At 36.9% G+C, this 27,206-nt stretch overlaps 1 protein-coding gene across 2 annotated transcripts in view; it reads right to left on the bottom strand.

The window, feature by feature from the left end:
• The window catches only part of Vwc2 (von Willebrand factor C domain containing 2), a 170,728-nt gene that overhangs the window by 37,739 nt on the left and 105,783 nt on the right, over nucleotides 1-27,206 (bottom strand). The gene's annotated exons all lie outside the window — the stretch shown is intronic.

Raw genomic sequence — 27,206 nt, 5'->3', positions numbered from 1 at the left:
TCTGTTAGCCTGAGGACAAGTGGCCACCTGGACCTTTGATTTCAGTGTCCACCATGGCTGTGACTTTACACCTAGTATTTCCAACTATACAGGACTGCCCTATATTTAAGTCATAATGTGAAAGTCTGATAGAATCTATTTTAATTTCTAACAGGTCAAATCTAACAGAGGCTTTAATAAACACCTCTAGTGTTGCCTCCTATATGTGGAGATCTACTTGAAAAATGCTACAAGATCATTGTTTCCTGTCTGTTTTATGCATATGTGCAAACCTGTGTATATACTGTTGTGTCTACATGTGCTTATGTCCATATATCATGTACATGGCATCAAAATTGGCATATAGATAGATGAACACTCATAAATTAAAATTTAAATGAGAAATAAATTTAAATACCTTCTTCTTAGTTCACATGACTTTAAAAAAAGAGAAAGGGTTCAATTTTAAAACAAATGAGAATAAAGATGTCTTTAAAATTACTAACTCCCGAATTTTTCTAGGTGGTCAGACAATAGAGTGTTGGTCTCTATAAAATGTCTGGAATGTAATATTCATTGCTTCTAGCATTTTTCTTCAACAAGAAAGAGATGACTAATACTGTTCACTGCACTTGCCTGATATCTTGGTTTTTGCAGTTAGAAATAAATTTAGGGTGAACAAGGTGGAGGCTGCATTCTTTATTGCTCTGTGACCTGGGACTCTAGCAGAGGAAATACTGTTTCTCTGTGAGACAGCCATCAGTGCCCAATGAACCCCTATTCATTTCCCCCCAAATTGTTCACCATGATTACCAGCCCTTTGCCAGTATATTGCCTGCCTTTTATGTGCAGATCACTTGCTGAACACTGCAGTGCCTGCCAGGTGACCATTTGCCTCCCTTTCACCTACCTGTCAACTGCCACATGACATCCAGCCACCAACACCTACCAAGTGCCCATTGTTTGCCTGCAGACCATAGCAGGCTGCCCACAAAACACCCACTGCCTGTTGCTGCCTGGATGTCCATTGTCAGGGTAGCCACAGGTTTGGTTGCTTGCAGCTGCTGCCATCTTGGGACGCTGACCAGGGCCTAGGAGTTTAGGGCCAAGGGGCCTGCAGGTGTGCTGCAGCCACCCCTGCCATCTTGGGGCATAGCTGCCTCAGCCTCAGGACACTGGCCAGGGCCTAGAAATACATTGTCGGGGTATCTGCAGGTCTGGTTGCACCTGAGGTCTTCCTGCTGGGATCCTCTTTGAAGGTTCACTCCTTTGTGTGAGCACATCCCTGGTGGTCCCTCTGCAAGTTGAAAGAGCATAGAGATCATGGGACTGAAGCAAGGCAGAGCCTGAGGACTCTGAACCCCAGGTCTATCAGATTGCAGCTGGGTTTTTTGGGCCAGTCTGGGTCTGGCAAGCCTGTGGAAATATGGAGACTAGGGGCCATTTCCTTGGGAGGAGCACAGGTTGGATAAACTGGAGAAAACTGGGCTCTCTCCAGATCACTGAGTTCTAATGGGTGCAGGGAAGCAAAGGGTCAGCTACAATGGGTGGGAAGACTAGAAGAGGGCATGAGGGCATCTTGCTATTAGCTCACCCTACTAACTGGATGAGCACCCACCAGACTAGAGCTACTATCAATCTTCAGACAAACCCACATACCATGGAGAAGGAAGTTGAGAAATTTTTTGAAAGTCAATGGAAGCAATCAGCAATTTTCCACAGAAACTCTCCTTCCTCCTCTCACATCCCTACCATCTTTGAATCCAAATATTTTTCATGCATCAATTTATTGAAGAGTGGAAACTCTGAATAGTTTATTATGGTTTGGTACACAGTCTTATATTATTATATTTTTTAAAAATCTATATATATTTTTTCACTCACTTATCTGTCTCCCTGGATTCTCTTTCTCACTTCTCTAATGCTTACAACCAACCTTTATTAATTCCTCTTACTATAATTTTTTACCTCTATCCTCTCTACTTCTCCCTCATAAATATTATAGCCTACATTACTTCTGTTCCCTCTTTGTCCATCATTTGAAGTGGTAAACCCTTTTAGCAAACATACTGTTTATATTGTAGACAATAATTGAACATGTCATTTCTCTTTATTGTGACAAAACTGTAGATGTCTTAATAGGAGCTATTAAGTTTAAGGTTGTATATTGTTTACATTGGGTGCTGTTAATATTGGTCTCCCTCTTAAAGATGAGGTACTGGAAGCCTTTAGGGACACTATAAGATTACAGGGTAGAAACTGTACTAGCTCAGATACATACCACTAGATTGGAAGACACACACACACACACACACACACACACACACAAAAAAAAAAAAAAAAAAAAAAAAAAAAACCAGGAAAAAACAAGGAAACAAAACACATCAAACAAACCAATATGTTCCAACAACCGAATCAGTAGACAAACAGTAGAAAAAATGTCAGAGAAGGAATTTAGAATGTACATAGTTAAGCTGATCTGCAAAGTAAAGGATGTATAAGGAGTGAAGTTAAAGAGAAAATACAGGAAATTAAAAAGCACTTCAATAAATAGAGATTGTGGGGAAAAAAAGCAGAAATTCTTGAAATGAAGGAATCAATAAATCAAATTTTAAATTCAATAGAAAGTATCACCAACAGATTAGACCACTTGGAAGACAGAACCTCACACAAATGAAGACAAAATATATTCTCTTGAAAATAAAGCTGACCACACAGAGAAGATGATAAGAAACCATGAACAGAACTTCCAAGAACTATGGGATAACGTGGAATAGATAAAGGCATGGAGATACAAACCAAAGTAATGCACAATCTTTTCAATGACACAATACCAGAAATCTTTCCAAATCTGAAGAATGAAATGGAAAATCAACTACAAGAGGCTTACAGAACCCCAAATGTACAAAATTACAACAGACCCACACCAAGGCACATTATAATGAAAATGACTAACATATAGAATAAGGATAGAACTTTGAAGGCTGTGAGAGAAAAAAAAAACAAACAAAAAAAATCCCAAATTACATGTAAGGGAAGCCAATTCAGATTTCAATCAATTTCTCAACCCAGAAACTTACGGCCAGAAGGTCCTGGAAGAACAAATATCAGGCTCTAAAAGAAAATGGATACCAACCGAGAATTTTATATCCAGCAAAACTAAGCTTCAGATGTGAAGATGAAATAAACAAAATTTAAAAGAATTCACACCTAGAAAGCCTGCACTACAGAACATTCTCAGCAAAAATATTCCATGAGGAAATGAAAAAAAAAAAAAGAGAGAGACAATGAAAACCAGCAAAGGGAGGAAATGCACTAAAGAGAAAGTTAATCAAAGGAGAAACTAAATCAAGTTAAAAACCAAAAGTAAACCAAAACATAACCAGGAATACAAATCATATCTCAGTTATAACACTGAACATTAATGTCCTGAACTCATCAATCAAAAGACATAGACTGGCAGATTGGATTTAAAAAAGACCCAACAAATATGCTGTCTTTAAGAGACTCACCTCCTAGGAAAAGACATTCACAGAATGAAGGTGAAGGGTTGGGCGAAAACACATCACTCACACAGACTTTGTAAACAACTGGGGATTTCCATCTCATATGGGACAATGCAGAATTGAAGCCAAAGTTACTCAGAAGGGATAAAGAAGGTCATTTTATACTGCTTAAGGGAATCATACATTAATAAGATATAACAACTGTAAATATACATGCCCCAAACAATGGAGCATCTACATATATCAAACAAATCATTCTCAACTTCAAGAGTCAAATAGACCACAACACAATAATATTGGGTGAATTAACATACCTCTCTCACCACTAGATAGATCTTCCAAACAAAAACTAAACAGAGAACTATAGAACTAAATAATACAATCAATAATTTAGACTTAACAGATATATAGAAAGTTTTTATCCACTGTCGAGCAAATAAATTCTTCTTAGCAGCACATGGATCCTTCTTTAAAACAGACCATATATTATGCCAGAAAGCATCTCTTAAAAAGTGCAAAAAAAAAAAATAGAAACACTACTGTGCATTCTATCAGATCATAACAGAATGAAACTAGAAATCAATGATAAAATAAAAAAAAAGAAATTATTCCAACACCTGGAGACTAAATAAATGCTACTGAATGAGAAATGGATAGCAGTAGAAATCAGGGAGGAAATCAAAAAGTACTTAGAAGTAAATGAGAACACCAATACGACATATCAAAATCTCTGGGAAACTATGAAGACAGTGGTAAGAGCACTCATTGCACTGAGTTCATTCATTAAAAGAATAAGAAGTCAACAAATAAATGACCTAACATTACATCTCAAAGTCTTAGAAAAAGAACAAATCAAAACCAAAAGCAGAAGACAAGAAATAATTAAAATCAGAGTTGAAATCAATGAAATTGAAACAAAAGAAACTGAAAATTTCACAAAACAAAACGTTGATTCTTTGAAAAAATAAGTAAAATTGATAAACCCTTAGCTACACTAATGAAGAGAAAGAGAAAGAAAACTCAAATTACTGAAATCCATGATAAAAAAGGAAGTATCATGATGGACACTATTGAAATACATAAGATAATAAGAAAATATTTATCAAGAGAACATACACAAATTAAACAGGCTAATATCAAGCAATGAAATTGAAGATGTCATCAAAACTCTACCAACAAAGAAAAACCCAAGACCAGATGAATTATTCTCAGTTGAGTTCTACAAGACCTTCAAAGAGGAAATAATACTGATACTCCTCAAATTATTCCATGAAGTAGAAAAGGAGCAAACCCTTCTAAACTCATTCTATGAGGCTAGTATCACTTCGATACCAAAACCAGACAAAGACACATCAAGGAAAGAAAACTTCAGACCAATATCTCTAATGAACATAGATGCAAAAGTTCTCAGTAAAATTCTGGCAAATTGCATACAAAAACATATTAAAAAGATAATGTACCATGATCACGTGGGATTCATTCTAGGGATGCAAGGTTGGTTCAACATACAGAAATCAATAACCATAATTTATCACATCAATTGACTTAAAGACAAGAATCATATGATCATCTCGATAATGTAGAAAAAGCATTTGACAAAATACAGCACCTCTTCATGTTCCAAACACTAGAAAAACTAGGGATAGTAGAAACATACTTCAACATAATAAATGTTATCTATGCTAAGCCCAAGGACAACATCATTCTAAATGGAGAAAAACTGAGAGTATTCCCTCTAAAATCTGGAAGAAGACAGAGATGCCCCTCTTTTACCACTTCTGTTCAACATAGTCCTTGAAACTCTAGCCAGGGCAATTAGATATGCAAAATAAATTAAAGGGATACAAATAGGAAAAGAACTCAAACTATCACTATTTGCTGACAACATGATTCTATATTTAGAAGATCCAAAAAACTCCACCAGAAAACTTCTAGAACTAATACCAGACTTTAAACTATACTAAAGGGCACAATACTAGATCTTGAACTATACTACAGAGCAATAATAAAAAAAGGCATGGTATTGGCATCAAAATAGACATGTAGACCAGTGGTACAGAATAGAAGACATAGAAACAAACCTACATAAATATAGTTTTCTCACACTAGATGAAGGCGCCAAAAACATATATTGGAGAAAAAATTGCCTACTCAACAAATTGTGCTGGGAAAAATGGAAATCCATATGTAGCAAAATGAAATTAAACCTCTATCTCCCACCCTGCACAAAAATCAAATCAAAGTGGATTAAAGACTCAGGCACTAGAACACAGATCCTGTGCTTAATAAAAGAAAAAGTGTGACCAAATCCCCACCATGTTGGCTTGGGAACTGACTTCCTTAACAAGATTCCTAAAGCACAAGAAATAAAATAAAAAACCAATAAATGGAATGAACTCAAACTAAAAATCTTCTTCTCAACAAAGGAAACAATAACATGAAGAGAGAACCTACAGAATGGGGAAAATCTTTACCACACTAATCTCCAGAATATATAAAGAACTCAAAAAACTTAACATAAAAAAACAAATAACCCAATCAATAAATGGGCTAAGGAACTGAACAGACACTTCACAGAAGAAGAAATACCACTGATCAACAAATATATGAAAAAATGTAAAAAAATCATCTCTAGCAGTTAGAGAAATGCAAATCAAAACTACTCTAAGATTTCCTCTCATTCCAGTCAGAATGGCAATTATCAAGAATACAAGCAACTATAAGTGTTGGCAAGGATGTGGGCAGAAAGGTACATTCATACATTGCTGGTAGAACTGCAAATTGGTGTGACCATTATGGAAAGCTGTATGGAGATTCCCCAGAAAACTTGGAATGAAAATACCATATGACCCAGCTATCCCACTCCTCGGTTTATACTCAAAAGACAAAATCAGCATTGTACAGTGACACAGTCCCATCAATGTTTGTAGCACCTCAACTAAAATAGCTAAAATATGGAGCCAATCTAGATGCTTTTCAACAGATGAATGGATAAAGAAAATGCGGTACATATACACAATGAAAAATTACACAACTTTAAAGAAGAATGAAATTATGATATTTGCTGATAAATGGATATAGTTGGAGAATATCATGTAACTGAAATAAGCTAAACCCAAAAAAACAAAGGCTAAATGGTTTCTTTGATAAGTGGATGCTGATCAATATGGAGGAGGAGGGTAGGAAAGAATGAAGGAAGTTTGGATTGGGCAGAGTTAGAGGAGGGGAGGGTCTGTGGGGATGGGAAGGATGGTGGAATGAGATGGACATTATTATTCTATATACCTGTATGATTACACTACCAGTGTGACTTTGCACCACATCAGCCAGAGGAAGAAGTTGTGCTCCATTGGTGTACAATGTGTCAAAATGCATTCTACTGTGATTTATCACTAATTAGAACAAATTAAAAAATAAAAAGTTTGGGTTGGGGATATGGCTTAGTTGGTAGAGTGCTTGCATTGCAAGCACAAGGCCCTGAGTTCAATCCCCAGCACCACACACAAAAAAAAATAAAATAAAATAAAAAATAAAAATAAAAAGTTTAATAAAAAATAAATAAATTTGATTTAACATTAATGGGATTAATCATAAATATGTTTGTTAGAGACATCTGATTAATTTTCAAAGTAAATGTGCTAAAACATCAACTGCCAAATATGAAATCAAGTATTCTTACCTTCTTAAATTCCGTAATCTATTCAAACATTATGAGTGTTCTCATAAGTGGGTAAGTGAAAAAGTTTGAGATTCATTTGTGTCTTCACTAAAACACAGTTACTAAAAGTTAAGATTATATCAGGTGTAATTTACATACAAAGAGTAAAAGAGGTTTCAGTTGAGTTTCAATTAAAGTAGTATAAAAACAAAAACAAATTCCATCTTTTTATTGGGAGTAATTTTCCTAAATTCAGAAATTTTATAAGGGCTGTTTCAGAAAGTGAATTTTAAAATGGGGTCAGCAACTAGGAAAGAGACATAAGCAGGTTCTAGGTATGAAAATATATTTTAGTAGAAAGAGAAAGGAAATGTTTCTGGATGAGAAAAACTTGGGTAAAGTAAAAGCTGTAAAATGTCTAAGTTACAGGAAGTTTATGGAGGGCAAATTTCAAAAAGTTTGAGTGTAACTAAGTTAGTAGCACAATCAGTTAAATTTATTTAAGGCTAAGGTCAAATATTAATGTACTGATATAGACCAAAGTTTAATCCTCTATGGGTTGAAGTAACAAATATTTCTTAAAACATTAATCTGCTCTTATCTATGAAGATAATCTCTTATGTCTGTTAAGTTTTATTATGTGGAGAAACTGGTCTTAAATGAATTTGTACAATTCTGGTTAAACAACAACTATTATTTTAGAGTATATACCACATTACTGAGTCTAAATTTTTCTTCAAAAGCTAACCTTGGTTAATATAAGAATATCAGTTTATTCATGGTACTATTACTGGCCTCTCAACATAACTTCCAAGTATATAAATCCTTAAAATGTAAGATTTAAAAGAACATTTTACCGAGATGGTTTTCTTCAAAATAAGATTTAAAGATTTGAAATTATAAAAAATATTATGTGTCTTGTTTCATAGCTATTATACAAATATGTTTTTACTCTTGTTATTTTCATTATATATTCTTCTTGTCAACTTTGTTATCTGTTAGTACTTACAAAAGTATAACTTCTAGTACAATAACCTAAGTTAATTTGAGATAATAGGACATCATCTATTGGACAGACAGGATGTAAGGCAAACTTCCAGTACTAATACAGACCCCAATTAAATAGAAGGGGTAAATAACTCTAAAGTTATAGACATTAAAGGTAAAACCCAGTACTCTTAAGACTGGTGAAACTGGCTTTCTGGATGTTTAAGACCAAAACTTGGAGACTAAAGTTACTGAAATAAAAGGACCAAGAAAGAAGAGCCAGTATTTGGCTCTTGCCCTTTGAGTCTTCTTGAACCCAGGGAATAAGGACTTTGCAACTCTAGGCCACATGACCTCCCAGTCAAGGACATAAATGAGACCTTGGAGAACAGAAAGCAGACAAATACACATGATGCAAAGAGGAAGGTCATTGGAGAAGGGAGACATCCCCAGTGCTTCCAAGGGAAGCCCCACTGTCAGGGAGACCCCCGACCCATCCTGGCAGATGGCACTAAAGTTGCTAAGAGTCTGATCTCAAGTTCCCAAGAGTGACCCCCTGAGGGAACTCAGTTGACTCTTAAAAACAGGAACAAGATCATTTTAACCAGCTGGATCTTAAAAGCCTAGTAAAACAAGTTATAATCAAAGTACAGCTATACCTGGGCATTTGAAAAGAAAGACAACAGTTCTTTTAGTGTAACTTAAGTTGTACACTTGTGATAGCCCCACCAAGAGTAAGACTTGAGGCTACAAAAGAGGGATTCTTAAGAGTGTCTACTAACTATCAAAAGAGACTATCAGAGTGAGAAGTTTTTTTTTGTTGTTTTTTTTTTTTTGTTTTATTTATTTATTTAGTTAGTTAGTTAGTTAGTTTTTGTCAATAGTCAATTTAAGACCTACACATCTTCCTAACCTCCTTCACAGGTAGGCTTTATCTGTGTTTGTTAATATAATTATTTAGTAACAGAAATAAAGGGATCTCTATGAAACAGTGGTTTGCCAATAAAAAGGTATTTTACAAAACTCAGATGACATTAGATATCTTAACTACATGGTATGGGGGAATCTGTGACATTATAAAAACAAAGTGTTGTGTTGACATTCTTGATAACTCTGACAATGTAACTAATATCGTTAAAGATTTACACTCCCGAATAGAAGCTATGTTCTCGCCAGCCTTGTCATGGGAATGATTTCTTAGCTTTTGTACCTCCTGGTGAAAAAGTACAGGTCTCTATCATCATCATGACATTCATTGACATGTTCCAGATGCTATGACATTTATTTTGTATTAATCGAATTCCAGTACTCACATCTTGTTTCTTTCATAGAAGCACCCACCTCCCAGGTGACTTAACTTGAGAACTTACCCACCAATTGGAGTGGAACCTGTACTTTGGTTCAATTGGCTATCTCTTTCACCCTGGCACTTCTCAGATCAAATCAATCCCAGTTCCTAGGAAGGAGAGGGATGTCTCTTCCCCAGAGTACTTTGACCATCATATTTACATAGATTCAACTAGAATTCCTTGAGGGATTCCTAATGAGTTCAAAGCCAGGAATCAGATAGCGGCAGGTTTTGAATCAATTTTGTCTTGGTGGTCTAGATAAATAAAAATGTGCATTGGATTAATTACATTTATTATAATCAACAAAGGATTATTAATTATACCAGAGGTGCTCTCAAGGGAATTATAGAAAAATTAGATGCTACTAATCAAATGATATGGAAAGAACTAATTACATCTATTATTATCCCATTAATTGTTGTATTGGGAGTCATGACTACAGTTAGATGTTACATAATTCCATGTTTGAGAGGTCTTTTTCAATGAATGATGGAGAAACTCCAGTCTCATATCAAAATAATCCTGTATTAGATATAGTTGAACATGAATGTCAAAAGATGCTATCCAAATCTGAAGAAAAGAATTTATGTGGATCTTATATTTATATATAAGAGGGGGAAATTGTCAGATTTATGTTTTCGTACGTGAGTTAAACCTGTAATGTAACACAGGCATGTTCAGTGTAACTTTAATTTCATGTGTATAATGGAGTCATCTTAAGTTAGGAAACCATTTTTAAATTCCCTAACAGGCATCCAATCTCTGCTATAGCCCTTTTCTGTGCCCTCCCCAATTTTAAATACTCCCACAGGGGAGTACCCCCAAATTCTTCCGATCAGAGCAAAGGGCAGTGCTTCATTAGGGATAAAAACTGGCAGACTGCCCACTCACTGTGCTTGCTTGCCAGATTCCCTTTTGGGGTGCATCCTTCTGCAGAAGTACAATTTTGCCTGGCCAAACCACTTCCAAAAATGTGTTTGATTTCTTGTGGCACTTTGATATTTCTAACATGTCCCCTTTTCTCCTTTCATTTGTTTTATCCAGTTTTTTCACTGCTATGACCAAAACACCTGACAAGAACAATTTTAAAGGAGGAAAAGTTCATTTGGTGCTCACGGTTTCAGAGCTCTAGTCCATAGATGGCTGACTCTGTAGCTCTGGGCCTGAGGGGAGGTAGCACATCATGGTGGAAAGGCATGGCTGAGGAAAGCAGCTCAGCACATGGCACTAGGAAGCAGAAAGACAGTTTTGCTCACCAGGGACAAAATATTAATCCCAAAGGCTCACCCTTAGTGACCCACCTCCTCTAGCCATATCCTTCCTGTCTATAGCTATCATCCAGTTAATCCATTTAAGTGGATTAACAGCTGACTAGGTCAAGTCTTTCATAACCCAATCATTCCACCTCTAAACCTTCTTGCATTTTCTCACACGTAACTTTTGGGGGACACCTCCTATCTAAACCAAAACATTATCCCTTCTAATAAATGCATGTCTGTTACTCTGAGCATCATGTCTGAAATCTGTCTGTCCTAATCACAAGAATAGGGGTGAAGAGGGGCCCTTGTGTTGCCTCAGTTTCACAGAAGGCTCCAGTCCTATAACATTAGGACTCGCAACAGCAGCTCTTCTCCAGTATTCTCTCACTGTGCGGGTATAACCCTTGCAAAGTGCTGCTGGACATCACCTCAAGTCCCGTAGGGCTCTTCCATCCTGGAAGGGCTCAGGTTCTGATCTCTCTTTAGCACTGTGATGCTGGCAGCATCTCTGCTCAAGTTTTCAGTCTCCAGGGACTGCTTTCTGCTGAGTTTCTATTCGTCTTTACTTTTGCACATGTGTAAATTAGGAGTGTGGAATTGATTGGATACAGACAAGAGTGGTGGACATGAAGCTAAGAGGATAATTCTATAAGCTGGGCTCACTGTGCTGACACTTATGTGTTTTCTTTTAAAATGTAGTTTACCTGAGGCCCTGTCCTGGCTTAAATGAAGAGTATATGCTATATTCCTCAGCAAACAACCTGTTATCAGCAAAAGAAATGCAGGCCCAGAGACTCCTCCCTGCTGATAAGAAGGACAAAAGTTACCCTGAATGGTTTATGGGTGTTTATGACCTTTATATCCACAAATGCTTCCAGGATTCAGGCAGGCAGGATTTCACAGGTTTTGGCTCCTTCCTAGTGCCTGGTGCCTTCCTTATCACATCAGAAGGGAGCTAGATTTCCTGGGGCAATATCAACATTTCATAAGCGGGGGAGAGCTTCTAAATATTCAGCTAATTTCAAACCCCTCAAAACTTCCTGGATCTGTGAAAAATACACCATCCTCTCCAGAGGCAAGAGGGGAGTACTTAGCAGCCCTTACTGTAGGTTTATCTTTTGTTTCACTTTCCCAAATAAATTCATGCTTGTTATTTTGTGCCACTCACTGGAAGGAAATCCTTCCTGCAAGTTCATGATCAACTGATACCGATCTTGGAAATCAAGATGGGGGGAGGTCCTTGTTCCCCACCCCCTGTGTTGAAGATTAAATACCCAAGAAACACTGAGGCAAGCGTAGAAAGCAAGCTTTATGAAGAAAGAGACAAAACAGAAATAGCAGACTTCTCCAGAAAGAAGTCAAGCCCAGAGCTGGGTGCCCTCAGGAGTGGGTGTGTCTTTCTTTTTTATAGACCCCCACCTTCTCTTTCTTCTCAGCAGTTACCCAAGAGCAAGAAGGAGCAGCCTAGGAGTAATCCCTTGTGTTGGAAAGTGCAAATCTTTGTAGGGCGTTAGCAACCCATTTCCTTTTTTGATGATTGGTCCTCATCTTTCTGACCAACCCATCATTTACCATCAATGCTGACTACCTGTTCTTTCCCGATGTCTCACAACCACTAAGAATGCAGTGAGACAGTAGCTTATTCCAATGATGAAAAGTTCTCAGCTTTAACTTAAGCTGCCTATGTAATACCCTCACCAAAGTACTAAGCAGGGTGATTAACAATAATCCTTGTTCTCTGTTTACAAAAGTTATTCTAACTCCTTTCTTCTTTAGAACACTCATTCAAAACAATTTGAATATGTACTCCTGGGAGTACATCTCTCATATTTGGCTCAGAATAAATTATTTTCTTACTTCCTTTTAAAGCAGTTATTATTTTGGCTCTAAAAGTCTATGAATGCTTTAAAGGGAAATTCCACTCAGAATTCGACCTCTCTTTGTAAGAGAGCAATTTGGGGAGGGGTTCTTTTTAAAGTATTTTCTTGAAAATATGATTTCTTAGAGCTACTTCCTTATTCCCCTTCCCATCTATTTTCCCAATCTATCCATCCATCTGTAATATTCTTTTTTTTTTTTTTTTTTTTTTTTGCATTGTAACTTCTTTTTTCCCTGACCTTTTTTTTTTTTTTTTTTTGTGCTGGGGATTGATTGAACTCAGGAGCACTTTACCATAGAGTTACATGCTCGGGTCTTTCTATTTTTTATTTTGAAGCAGAGTCTCACTAAGTTGCTTATGACCTTGCTAAGTTGCTGAGGTTAACTTCAAACTTGCAATCCTCCTGTCTCAGCCTCCTGAGCTGTTAGGTAGTAGTTAGTAATGAGCAGTGAAATGCATGGCAAGGTCATGGGTTAGCTTTCAGTTACTTTTAAAGTTTTCTTCAAATTTCTTTTGAGGCAAATGGATAATCAGGTAACTTACAGAAAAACACCAAATGCATAAACCTTAAGAATGAACAGATCGAAAAAAAGGGAGCCAATTCAAGAAATACGTCAAGAAAAATGGGATTAATTCCTGACAGGATCTACTGAGGTCATTGTAAAGGTAGGATTCATGGCCAAAGGTGTCTCCATATATCTCACAAGAGAGGTTTCTTCAGGAGTGCAGGCAAAATAAGGTAAATTCTGACCAGTTATTGATCTCAATACCCACATTGATGTAGGATTCACTTGTAGATGAAGTCCCCCTGAATAGGATGGCTACCAAGACAACTCCCAAGAGGACCAACTAGGGTCAAAAATTCCCCTCCCCAACATGAAGGAGGACTTACCACCTGATTGGTGCCGAAGGTGTACCCCAGGTCTCAAGACAAACATCAAATACGTACATTTGGAAGCTGCACTGTTTCCTTTTTTGGTCTTTGTTCTGAGAGGACTCTCTCTGGAAAGTGTCCTTTGCTTGGACCTCACTTTATTGCCACTTATAATAATGTTCTCTTGCATGGCTTTTAGTGTCTGACTTTAAATTTTCTTTTGTTGGAACACAAGAACGGAGATTTGGAGCTTCAGTTCCTCACTTTCCCATCACTGAGATTATAGGCATCACCATTGGGAACCACTGATATCTTAAAATTGTAATGAAAGCCCTCTGCAATGTGTCTTTCCTCTCATTTCACAAGGTAACATGTTTATCTGAAAGGAAGATAGAGGGCTGAGGATGTAGGGCCAAGGCTCAATGGCAGAGTTAGCATGTGCAAGGCTCTTGGTTTAATATCCAGCATCACAAAAAAAAAAAAAAAAAAAAAAAATCAGGTGCTGGTCCCAGGAGGCTGGGATTCCCCTTGATTAATAAGGAGGCACCCTTCACAGGACTTGGAAACTTGTGAAATTTCTGTCTTTTGTCCTAATCCACCCCTTTCCCCCTCAAGAAAGCATTCAGGGTCCTTAAGCCCACCTAAGAGAGTTTTGAGATAGAAAGGTCTCTATTTTCCTAAATGATGACTTTGAATGAGACTATTTTCCTGCTAACCTGACTCCTGAATCCTTTGTAATATCCTCTATATTAAAGCAGTAAACCTATTTCCCTGAGTTCTGAGGATCACTTTATCAAGTTAATCAAGCCTGAACAGGGGTAATGAAAACCTCAGTGTATGGTTGGTCAGTCAGAAGTACAGGTAAAACAACCAGGAGCTTGTGATGGACATCTGAAGAAAGAACAGTTTTGGAGACAGCCCTCAACCAATAGGATCTGATGCTTTTAGGTAGCTAATCATCCATGAAGAGATGGGTAAGAGAAAGGAAAATGAAGGGCAACTAAAAAACTATAGGGGGCTTTAACTAACAGACAAGCACCTGAAAGATGGGGGCCTGGTATGTCAAAACCTCCCCCAGCCTTAATTAAGAAAAACTAGTTTCCAGACTATGTTATCATGGTCTCCAGGACTCTTCCTTCACCACAGACACTATGTCACAACACCCAATCACCTGGATAACTAAAACATCAAGACCCTCATAGTAATAAACTGAGTAAGGGAACAGAAAATGGGGCACTAAATTTCCTCAAAAACATTTCTCTGTGAATAGCAGACCATCCTCTCTTCAGGGAAGTTCCTATACTGTATGTTATACTAGCCTCTGACCCTCTCTATTAAACATTTGCTTACTATTCTGTGTTTTGCTGGAATTCTTTCCAGCAGTCACAAGAACCTGAAGGCAAGAACTGCAGAGGCTGTGGGGCAGGCACCAGTCCTAAAACCATGCTATCTCCAGCCAAAGAGTGTCAGAACTGAATTGAATGAAGGGACACACAGCTGGTGTCTGGTGCAGAATTAATTGCTTGCTAGCAGGAGGGGAGAAATCTGTACACCCTTTGAAGTCACAGAATTCTATGTTGATTGACTTTAGAAGAAGCTACACAAAGTTTTCTTGTATTGTTTTGGTGTTTTAATGTGTTTGCATTCTATGCATTCCTTAAAATTGTTCTCAATGGGAAGGTTGCTCTCATATACTCTATTCCATCATGGCAAAGAGTAGAATGCAGGAATTTGATTTCATTGTCACAGTATATTTGGCCAATAACTCCCAAATGAGAAGGCACAGATCTAAAGCAGCCTTGGAAAATAAGAAGTTGCAGAAAGTGGCAGGGTGTCACAGCTGTACACTCCTATAGGGATGTTAACGTGTTATGAACTTATTGGTCTGTAAAAAGCCCAAAAGCATGCAGTCTAATTTAGCATTTTTACATATGTATTCCTTTCTCAACTGACTATGTAAGTCCCTGTTTCCAAACCATTTCTTATGTCTCCTGGCTGTTGCAGTCATAAATAAATTAAATATAATTTTGAATATGTTTCCTCATATTACAGCATTTAGGTGAGAAGATAATTTATAAAATAATGGAATTTCAAAGTTGATAGCAAATACCCTTGACCTGTAATTATTAGGATGACATATCACCTTGTATTTGTGCTATTCATGCAGCTCTTTCTTGCTATGATCTCTGTCAGTTCCTAAGAGATACATGGGTGTTTACTGCTAGGTGGGAAAATGAAGCTTAGAATACTCAAACCACAAAATATTATACCTTGGGGATCTTTCCTTCTAATTCCTTCGACATTCAAATGGGAATCTCAAAGCTCTGGTGCCCTGAAACACCAGAAGATTTGAATTGGGATTAGATTTTAACTTTCTTTTATAAAACATGTATTTGTTTCTCAAACTTTCTGTATGACCTAACATGCCAGATGGTCTCATTGTTTCAAAATTTCGATTGTGAAAGATGATACACAGGAGCATCTATTTGTTATGGCCAACGACCAACTGAGGGCTTTTGAATTCAAATAGAATATTTAAAAATATGCTAATTGAGTTTGTTATTCAGTTGGAGTAAGTTGGTTTTCAAGTTTTAATGATCACTGCCAAAAGCCAAATGTGGGTGCCTTGAGGAGTTTCTGGGGTAAACTGTCCACTCTTAGAAGATCAGAAAGAGCCTTTGGGGTGACAGTTGTGTGTCCCTCAAAATTGTGTGTGGGCCATAACCCTATTGCCTCTTCTCTTCTTCCCTCATCTTCGATGGGTCTTGGGGATCAGCTCCTGGCACTCCCTCTTCCCGCTGACCCATTTTAATGTCCTAGCTCTGAGATGTTGCTGTCACCTTCTGCCTTCTCATGAATTCCTTGCTCTATTCTCCCACAGTCAAGGCACTACAGTTTCAAGTACATGGGAATACATTGTGCTGTCAGTCTTTAAATTAGATCTTCTAATTTTGTAATTTAGATCTGGCTTTAGTGATAATATGACCTTTCATCAAATTTCACCATTAAAATAGAAACCTAAGTAGCCAACTGAAAAACTTCCAGAAAAACAGATTCCAGGAAATGATCCTTTTCCAAATTCCATTAATAAATTTAATAAATATAGCATCATTAATATGAAGTGTATAGTCAGTTGTTTTGCTGCTGTGACCAAAAGAACGGACAAGAACAATCTTAGATGAGGAAAAGTTTATTTGGGGCTCACCATTTCAGAGGTCTCAGTCCATAGATGGACAGCTCCATTCCTTGGGGCCTGAGATAAAGGAGAACATCATGGCAGAAGTGTGTGGTGGGGGAAAGCAGCTGCTGTATATGGCACCAGGAAGCAGAGAACTCTGCTCACCAAGAACAAAATATATACCCCAAAGGCACGCATTGCCCCCCAATGACCATCTCCTCCAGTCAAATACTACCTGCTTATAGTTACCACCCAGTGAATCCTTATCAGAGAATTAAGTCATTGGTTGGGTTGAGGCTTTCATAACTCCATCACTTCCCCTCTAACTTTTCTTCCATTGCCTCATACATCAACTTTTTGAGGACACCTCACATCTAAACCATAACATAAAGTGAATGTGGCATGGGTCAAATAAAGGAACAATCATCTATAATGCACCCACCAGAGATAAGAGAAAAAATTCCCTCTGTCTGATCTCACTTGAACATTATTCTCAGTGATACCCAAACATGATACTATTAGGTATGTTCCCAGAACCCACATCCCACCTGACCAATTCCATATGTCATCCTAGCTTCATCTACCCACATACCCACCCATCCATTCATCCATCCATCTGCCCATTCATTCATCCTTCCATCCATCTCTGATCAGGGTGTGAGGTAGGATGTCAGGCTACCTAAGTCTTCCTGAAAGCCTAGTATGATCTCAGTCTTTTCATTTTAATAACATTTAAAATTAGTCCCAAAGCTGGGTGCAATGGCACATAGCTATAATCCCAGCAGTTTGGGAGGCTGAGTCAGGAGAATTCCAAGTTTGAGGCTAGCTTTGGCGGCTTAGCAAGACCTCACCTCACAACAAAAAAATAAAAAGGTTGGGTATTTAGTTCAGTAGGAGACCACACCTGGGTTCAATCCCCAGTACTTCAATTAATAAGTAAACAAACAAATAAATAAGTAAAATAAGTCCCAATGATGTCAAAATCTTTGTTAGTCATTCTTGATGACTAGCAAATGTTGTTTTCATCCACAGAGGTCATGTGAAACAAATCAATTTTTCAAATGACAGTGAATATCCTCTACTCAAATTGGTGCTGATGGATTATTAAGATCTCACACAAAGTCACTTGATAAATAAGTGTATGTCAGAGCTAGACCTCAAATCTAGCTTCTTTTCAGTAGAACTGAGATTATTGAAAAAATCCAAACCCTTACAAAAGTTTCTCAACAACCGGTTATAAATCATTCCTGAATTTAAACTATTCAAATCCTCATTGATAAAGAATTTTATAATTATTATATAGAAAGACAAAGAGGAATTGGGGATGATTTAAAATAACTCTTCTGCAAAAATAATTACTTAAAATTCCCCTAGAAAAAAGGTAAAGACAAAAAAAAAAAAATAGGCAAAAGCAAATAACTCAAAAGCAAATAAAAAGAAAAAGACAAACTAACAGAAGATCCATAAAATATAAAGTAGTAGGGAAGTCTTACAAGTTCTAATAGTTGCAGAATATCTATTCCCCTACTTATTCTAGGCTTAATTTTTTTTTTTGTTAAAAGAAAAGAAGCACCAAAACATGGTTATCAAGGAACATATGTAAAAAAAAATTCAAGTAATGCATCACTTCTTTTAGAAAACTACATCATAATGGAATTTATAAACTTATAAAAAATAAATAGAAATATTAATTTATTTTTTTAATTTGTTCTAATTTGTTATATATGACTAAATACATTTTGACACATTTTACACAAATGGAGCCCAACTTTTCATTACTCTGGCTGAACATGGTGTAGAGTCATATTGGTAGTGTAGGCATACATATATATAGGGTAATAATGTCTGCCTCATTCCACTGTCCTTCTTCCACCCCCTCTCCTCCCCTCACTCCCCTCTTTCCAATTCAAACTTCCTTTATTCTTCCCTACCTACCCCCATTATGGATTAGCATCCACTTATCAGAGAAATCATTAGGCCTTTGTTTTTTTGGGTTTGGTTTATTTTGCTTAGCATGATATTCTCTAGCTCCATCCATTTACCTGCAAATGCCATAATTTCATTCTTCCTTAAGGCTGTGTAACATTCCATTGTGTATATGTACCACATTTCTTTATCCATTCATCTGTTGAAGGGCATCTAGGTTGGTTCCATAGGTTAGCTATTGTGAGTTGAGGTGCTATAATCATTGATGTGGTTGTGTTACTGTAGTATGTTGATTTTAAGTCTTTTGTGTATAAACTGAGGAGTGGGATAACTGGGACAAATGGCGGTTCTACTCCAAGTTTTCTGAGGAATCTCTGTGCTGCTTTCCATGATGGTTGCACCAATTCGCAGTCCCATCAGCAATCTAAGAGTGTACCTTTTCCCCCACATCCATGCCAACATTTATTGTTGCTTATATTCTTGATAATTGCCATTCAGACTGGAGTGAGATGAAATCTTAGAGTAGTTTTGATTTGCATTTCTCTAACTGCCAGAGATGATGAACATTTTTTTATGTATCTGTTGATCAAGTGTATTTCTTCTTCTGTGAAGCAATCCTTAGCAAGAAGAGAGAATCAGGAGACATCACAATACCAGAACTTAAACTATAATACAGAGCAATAAAACAAAAATGGCATTGTACTGGCACCAGAACAGACATGTAGACCAATGGTACAGAATAGAAGACACAAACACAAACCCACATAAATATGGTTACCTCATACTAGACAAAGGCACCCAAAACATACATTGGAGAAAAGATAGCTTATTCAACAAATTGTGCTAGGAAAACTGGAAATCCATATGTAGCAAAATGAAATTAAAACTCTAACTCTCACCCTGCACAAAAATCAACTCACAGTAGATTAAAGACTTAGGCACTAGAACAGGGAACCTGAGCCTAATAGAAGAAAACGTAGGCCCAAATCTTCATCATGTCTGCTTAGGACCTGACTTCCTTAACACAAAAACGACAAGAAGTAAAATCAAGAATCAATAAATGGAATGGACTGAAACTAAAAAGCTTCTTCTCAGCAAAGGAAACAATCAATAATGTGAAGAGAGAGCCTACAGAGTGGGAGAAAATCTTTACCACACATACCTCAGATATAGCACAAATCTCCAGGATATATAAAGAACTCAAAAAACTTAACACCAAAAACCAAATAACCCAATCAATAAATGGGCTAAGGAACTGAACAGACAGTTCACAGAAACATTCATTTTGTAATAACAAATGAAATTAAAACTGTAAGTAGTTAATAACATTTTAAACCTCAAGATGCCAAAGAGCACACCAACGAACTACTTAACCAAAACTCCATTTGGAATCAAAATTGAAAAGTAGTAATGCCTTTTCTAATTACTTAGTATATGGCATTTTAAATGATGTTTTAGAAGTTATAGGAAGCTAAATTAACATTATAGAGGTCATAGTGCATTTGCACATTCAAATGTCTAATATTCAAGGTGTTTTTATTCAAAGTAGTTTAAAGACACACAGATAATTTCAATGAATAGTATGAGGTAACCATATTTTTGTCTAGTATGAGGTAACCATATTTATGTGGGTTTGTGTTTGTGTCTTCTATTCTGTACCATTGGTCTACATGTCTATTCTGGTGCCAGTACAATGCCATTTTTGTTTTATTGCTCTGTATTATAGTTTAAGTTCTGGTATTGTGATGTCTCCTGGTTCTCTCTTCTTGCTAAGGATTGCTTCACAGAAGAATAGAAAAGCAATTTTACAGGGTTCCCTTTTCCCCTCAGCTCAGTTCATGGTGCCTTAGATTCAGTGTGGGTATGCTTCTTTATCTGTAGTTCCCCTGTTTGACATTTCAGATCAGATGAACGCCTACAGGATATATCCAAAAAGGACCTCTCCTCCATGCCCAGATTCCTGCACAAACTGCTAAACTGACTTCTCTACCCAAACATCCAATGGGCACCTCAAAGTTTCAAGTCAAAACTCCCAATCTTCTTGAGATCCTCCAGTTGTAGGAAGAGGTGGGGTTTCCCATTACATGGGTTAGATGGTTCCATTACTGATAACTCAAGTAATCAGGTATTTTGAAGTAATCAGGAGAAAAGGTTTATTTTGGCTCATGGTTTTAGTCCATGTTCTGTTGGCCCTATTGCATTTGTGCCTGTGGCAAAGCAGTTCATCATGGCAAAGAACCTGTGGTAGAGCAATCTGCTCACCTCATAGAGGCCAGGAAGCAGAGAGTGGAATGGGTCTGATCCTCACCATATCCTTTGAGGGCATGCCTTCTGAGACCCAAGATCTCCCACTAGGCCCCACCTTTAAAAGTTTCAACATCTTCTAACAGTGTCAGGCTGGGGACCAAGCCTTTACACATGGGCCTTTGGAAGACATTTTAGATCCAAATTATAACAGCAGCTACCTCTGCCCCTCCCCTTTCTCATACAAGGATGAGCCCATCTCACCAAGTTCACCTTTGGAGTCAGGGGCTTCCACTGCTTCTCAAGACCTTCATTGCCACCTATCTGGTCCTGAGGGTCCCCAAGCATCTTCACTAATGAATTTAACCACATTTAAAATTCAGACAAAATGATAACAGACACCCCCTCAAACTCTTGTAAATACTCATGAAGACTATGTCAACATCTTTATTTAATTGGATTAGGTAGAACTTCTAGAATAAAATGAGAAAACTTATTTTCTTAAAAACGCGTGATTTGCTCTTAAGATAAGGTTAAATTGAAGTAGATAGTCTTTGTGCTTTAAAAAGGTGGTTAGGAAAGAAACATCCTAAATATTTATGGATTATTACCTTTTTGAATTTCTTTTGATAGTTAATTTGCTGTTATATCTATAAGTATTTTTCTTTCTAGAACTAAATTTTTTAAATCATGTTGTGGTTTAGAATTATCCTAATAACATGAAGTTTAGTGAGAAACTTCCACTTTTTGTGTGCTAATTTTAAGTAGAAAATATTATTTACTAAATCTCAAAAACTTCCAAAAAGTCACCATTAAAACTTTTCTGCAATTAAATTATTTAACAAGCATTTCAATTTTTTATATGCATTTTAGACCATTCCATTTTTCTATTTCTCCTTTTGAGACACTTTCAGTAAACCTGGAAAATAGTCCACTTAATTGAAGTTTTAATATTTTATAAATAAAAAGTTACAATTGTATAAAACATCTTTTTACAATTTTATATTTAGTTCTACAACTATTACATCTTCCTTATTTTTTCTAACTTTACAAATTGATGCTTTTAATCTTTTACTTTAGCTTAAAAAAAGTCTTTATTGGTTTGGTCAAGTATTCATTTCTGTGTTTTGTGTTTTCTTATTATTTTTATTTCTTATTGTTTATATTAGCTACTAATCTCTAAATTACTTTTGTTTTTCTCTCCTTTGGAACACTAAGTTAATTTATGTTTGTCCTTGTTTAGAAGTGAAAATATTTAATGCAGTGTATTAAAATGAGTGGAGTTTGTGCTAGAAATCTCAAGGATGTCCACTCACCCACTACCTGTCTCTGCCCATTCTTCTTTCCTTCCTGCATGGTGGACAGCAGCTCCCGATGGAGCAGCCGGGACCCTTCTTCCCTCCCGGACCCTGCAGAACTGTTCCCAGCACTGTGACTTCAAAGCCTGCCACAGGAGCCCTTTCCTCTACTGTGCACTGAATCTGGGGCTCAGAGTTCTCAGATGGGCCACGCTCTCTTCACTTGGGAGTTTTCTCCTAACTCAGTTGTCCCCACACCTACCGGTGTCCATCCTCGGCGGGATGAAAATGTTTTCCCATCATCATGCTTATAAAGGATTGCCCTCCACTGCCTTCTGTTCTTTGATGTCAGGGGACAAATCCAAGGTCAGCATGACTTTTGCTTCTTTGTTGAATATTTATTTTCGTTTTTCCAGAAATTCAGATATTTCTTAATGTGTGTCTATGAATTAGGTTCTTTTCATGGATCTTAACTTGATGAGATACTTACATTTTTCAGTTAGAACTTTAAAAAGAAATTCATTCAACCTGTTTGACCTGTTCTGATGTCTCCTTTAAGAAGTGCCACTGTAGGAAAGCAAGATTTCATGTTCCTTTCTCCTTCTCTGTTAACTTTTCCCTTTTTATTTTTACATCTTATACCTTCCCACAGCACTGGAAGAACATGTGCAAGCTACTCTCTTCACCAATCCTATGTGTGCAGCTAGTGTTGCCCACTGTACACTTCAAACACTGAAAAATATTATTTTAATTTTGCAGTGGGCTTTCCTAGTCTTCCTGCTATTTTAAGCCTAATTCCACAGATATATAATTCCTTTTAATGTTTATTTTGAGAGTACAATCACATTTTTATAAGAATTTCTTCTTTTATTTTAATAAATGGAAGCTACTTTACCTGGCAGATAATTATGGTTATGATTATTATTGTACTGGGGATTGAGCCCACTGATGCTCTATCACTGAGCTACCTCCTCTAGTCCATTTGATTTTTATTTTTATTCTTTTAGCAGTGCTGGAGATCAGCAAGGCCTTACACATGCTAGGCAAGTGCTCTACCACTGAGCTAAATCCCCAGTCCCCTTTTTATTTTTGTTTATTTATTTATTTATTTATTTATTTTTGAGAGAGGGTCTTGCTACTAACATACCCAGGTTGGTGTTGAATTTGTGATTCTCCTACCTCAGCCTCTAGAGTTTCTGGGATTACAGGCATGAACCATCACGCCTACTGCAGTTCTGAGTCCACAGAACAGTCTCAGAGCTGGTGCCCACTGGTTTTCTCAGCTTTTTCATGGCAGTGCCTGGGACTGCTTCTTCTGGCCACTGCTCTGGAAGGGCCTCTCCCTGGGCATGGTTTCTCTGGTTAGGTTCAAGTCCCCTAAAGTTCCTTTCTCTTCTCTTCCTCAAGGTCATGCCTGCTTCTAGATCTGACTGCTCTCCCAGCTTCCCTCCTCATTTCCCCTCAGAGTTGCTTCTCGGGATGGCATGGCATTTAAATTTGATTTATTTATAGGAAATTTTTAAAACTCAGTTGACTGTGGGTAACTAAACCTGTGGTGAGTGAAACTACAGATAAGGAGGGAACTATTGTAACCTTAATCCTATTGTTATTTATTTATTTATTTTGCAATGCTGGAGATTGAACCCAGTAATAAAATGAAGCCAGATAAACTTTAATACCAAAACCTAAAAGAGATTATAACACAAAAGAAACCCAAATTCATCTATAAATACAGACATTAAAATTTAAGAGGAAAATATAAATATGGGTAATTCAGCATTGTATAAAAAATGACATGTGGAGACATGCAAGCATGGCTGAGTATTAAGAAATATATCGGTATATTTTGTATCAATACTTGTGAAAGAAAAACCATTACAATACAAAAAGATTAAAAAAAAAAGACATTTGATATCTATCCCTCCTTTTATTTTGAGATGGGATCTCACTAAGTTGCCCAGGCTGACTTTGAATTTGTCAATCCTCCTGCTTCAGTCTCCTGAAAAGTTGGCATTACAGGTATCTGCCACCACACTTGGCTTGACAGTATCTTTAGTCTCACATTATTCCTACAAACTCTTGCAAATGAATATCTAGCAAAAAATTTTTTTTAGAAATTAATTAACACATGAGAATAAGGAAAGAATAAAACAAATGCTTCACATTCTGGAATTATCTGAAAAAAATTAAATTAAATTTACTCACTATACTCATGAAGATAAAAGACAAAAATTTTAGCAAAGAACCTGGAGACTATAAAAAAAAAGAAAAAGACTTAATAGAAAAAAATATCAGAATGAAGCACAATGTGACAAAAGATTAGAAAATAAGAAGAGCATGTAATAGACATAAAGGATATGGCAACGAGATTTAACCTAAGGGTTGGTAAACCTTTCTGAAGAGGGACAAAGAGTAAATTTCAGAGAAAACAGTCACACTAGAGGAACAGATTGAGAAAATATAATCTTTAAGAAGAAAGGAGAAATACAGGTTCAAATGAACAAGTTCCGAAAAAAATTCATCACCCTCTTTACTAAAAGAGGGTAATCTTAAGGCAGAAAGGAAAAGTATCCCAAAAGGAGTTGTTACTGCACCTCTCATAAATATATGAGCAGATCTTGGTTACTGATTTCAACAGTGATGACATTAACACAGTGCTGTATATTTGGTGGCAGAGAGAGCAGAAGCCCTTGTGCTGTCCAGGCAGTTGACAGAAGCATGGGTGGACATCAACAATGGGAAGTTAGGGAAGACACTGAAACACCAGTGTCCATCACTAAAAAATGTCATTATCTTTTGAGCCAATGGAAGGGAGAAAGTGAATAAAATACCCTAATCATCAAAACATCTCAAGAAAAGAGTGGACTCCTAACCCTAACATGAAGGACATAGGATGCTGAACCCAACAATAGAACATAATTCTTCAAATGCACCCAGAATGTCTAGTCCAAATTCAAGGGCAGGGGAATCAGATGACCACAGCAGGTGCTCACAGCAGGGTGAGGAAATGAGGGTGGAGCCTTTGACAACTGCTATCCATTCCAAATAATAAGCCTCAAAGGCAGCTGACACCAAAAGAGTGACAATGACTGTTCGGGATGTGAAATTAGGACTAATTATGAAAAGCCATAACCCCCAGATCAGGGCTTTCTGCCTTCTACCACCTTCCTCAGGTAAATCAAAGCCATGACACATCCATGAGTCTGGGTTTCAGTCTTGGAAATGATCATAAAGATAGAAGGCAAAGGATGCCTAGGTGAACAGTGACTGATGAATATTTCTGAGCCCTGGCTACATGCCAGGGAAGAGGCACGTGTCTTGCAATGTTTTTTCTCATTTGACTCTTGCAACACCACAGTGGTGGATACAGGGGGTGCCATCTTTTCTCCCCATCTCTCTGGGTGTCAGTCGTAATTCTGGAAGACTGACAATTAAGTAGAAAGCTCTGCACCTCCAGACTCTCCTGAGGAATCAATGTGGCTAAATGTATGTGAACCTTGAAGACCTGTCAACAGAAATTGGGCAAAGCCACGATATTGTGAGCACATCAAAAGGATCACACCGATAAATTTAGACTTTGTGTTTTAAGTCATCTTGGCAGGTTGTGTCACATTCTTTAGACATGAAGCCTGAGCAAATAAAGCAACTCTACAACTGTAATTACAAGAATTGCTTCCAAGCTCATTATGCCATATTTATTCATACTAAATAAAACTGTGTTGACAGGTAATGATTGAATACAGATAAAGGCTGTCAGGGAAAAGGGAGGAGGAAGGAAGGTCTTAAAATAGGATAAAATGCCAGCCCTCCAGAAAAGCAATGAGGAGCCTCTTTCTTGATCTCTTTCCAGAGATTGCTCTCAGATAAAACTCATGGAGTTGCTCCAATTAGGTATTTAAATGAAGTACTACATTAAGTATGAATTATGTCAAAAGCACTTCCCTGAATGCCACTTGAGAATAATATTTATATCTGAGTTTGTGGTCTTAAAACAGTTTTCACATATTGTTAATTATTTTCTGAACTGAGACAAAACTGTTTTCTCAACTATTGATGTGGAAACTGAGGCTTATAGATATGAAGTGACTTTGGCAAAACTTGTCAGTGACAAAGTGGCAGGCAGAAAGATCAAAAGGTTTATTTATTTTCCTTTGAAGCAACCATAAGTACTCCTCATAAAGAAAAAAGTTGCGATTATTTTCTCATCATCTTGGACAGTATATTTCAGTATCATATTCTCCATAGGGACATGACTTCTTCATGTGACTCAAAGGACAGGTCCCTAGAAGTTCTTATGTAACCCAGCGAAGCTTCCACATAAGTCCTGATTACAAATTGCATTCTTTTCTTAGGATAAGCATATAGAAATACAATTCCTAAGCCATAACAAATTCTGAACATTTTAAATACTTGATACACATTGCCAAGTGGTTTTCCAGAAATATAAAGATTCACATTCCTAGTACAGAATAAGTGTCAGCAAAATCCAGTACTGATTTCTTCTATTCATTCTTTCAGAGACTACTCATTGAGCATCCACAATTGGCAAGATACTGTATAGATGCCAAGGACACACTGGAGCATGATTTCTCTCCTCATGGAGCTGGGGAGACAGATACTAACAGGAATAAGATGAACACTAGTAACAAAAAGCTGCTTTTCGCTGTACTTACTATGTTTTGGTATTGTTGTAAGGACTAAAAAATACATATTCAGCAACATAAGTCTCCTATAATCTTATCAAACACTATCACATATTGAGCATCCTTATTACGAAGATCTGAAATTCAAAATGTTCTAAAATCCAAAACTTTCTGAGCACTGCCATATATCACAAGTGGAAAACTCCACACCACAAAGTTTCTATTTTATGCATAACATTTTAAAAAATATTATATAAAATTACATTCAGATTCTGTGTATAAGTGCACAAGTGAAACATAAAAGGAATTTTGTGTTTAGGCTTAGGTCTCATTTCATTAGAGCTCTCATTTTTTATATGCAAATATTTCAAACTCTGAAGACACAAAATCAGAATCACTTCTGCTCCCAAGCATTTCAGATAAGGG

This window comes from Sciurus carolinensis, chromosome 8, assembly GCF_902686445.1.
Source record: "Sciurus carolinensis chromosome 8, mSciCar1.2, whole genome shotgun sequence".
NCBI classification, from domain to species: domain Eukaryota; kingdom Metazoa; phylum Chordata; class Mammalia; order Rodentia; family Sciuridae; genus Sciurus; species Sciurus carolinensis.
The sequence above is the reverse complement of the archived record's forward strand: the minus strand, read 5'-3'. Positions and strand labels throughout refer to the sequence as shown.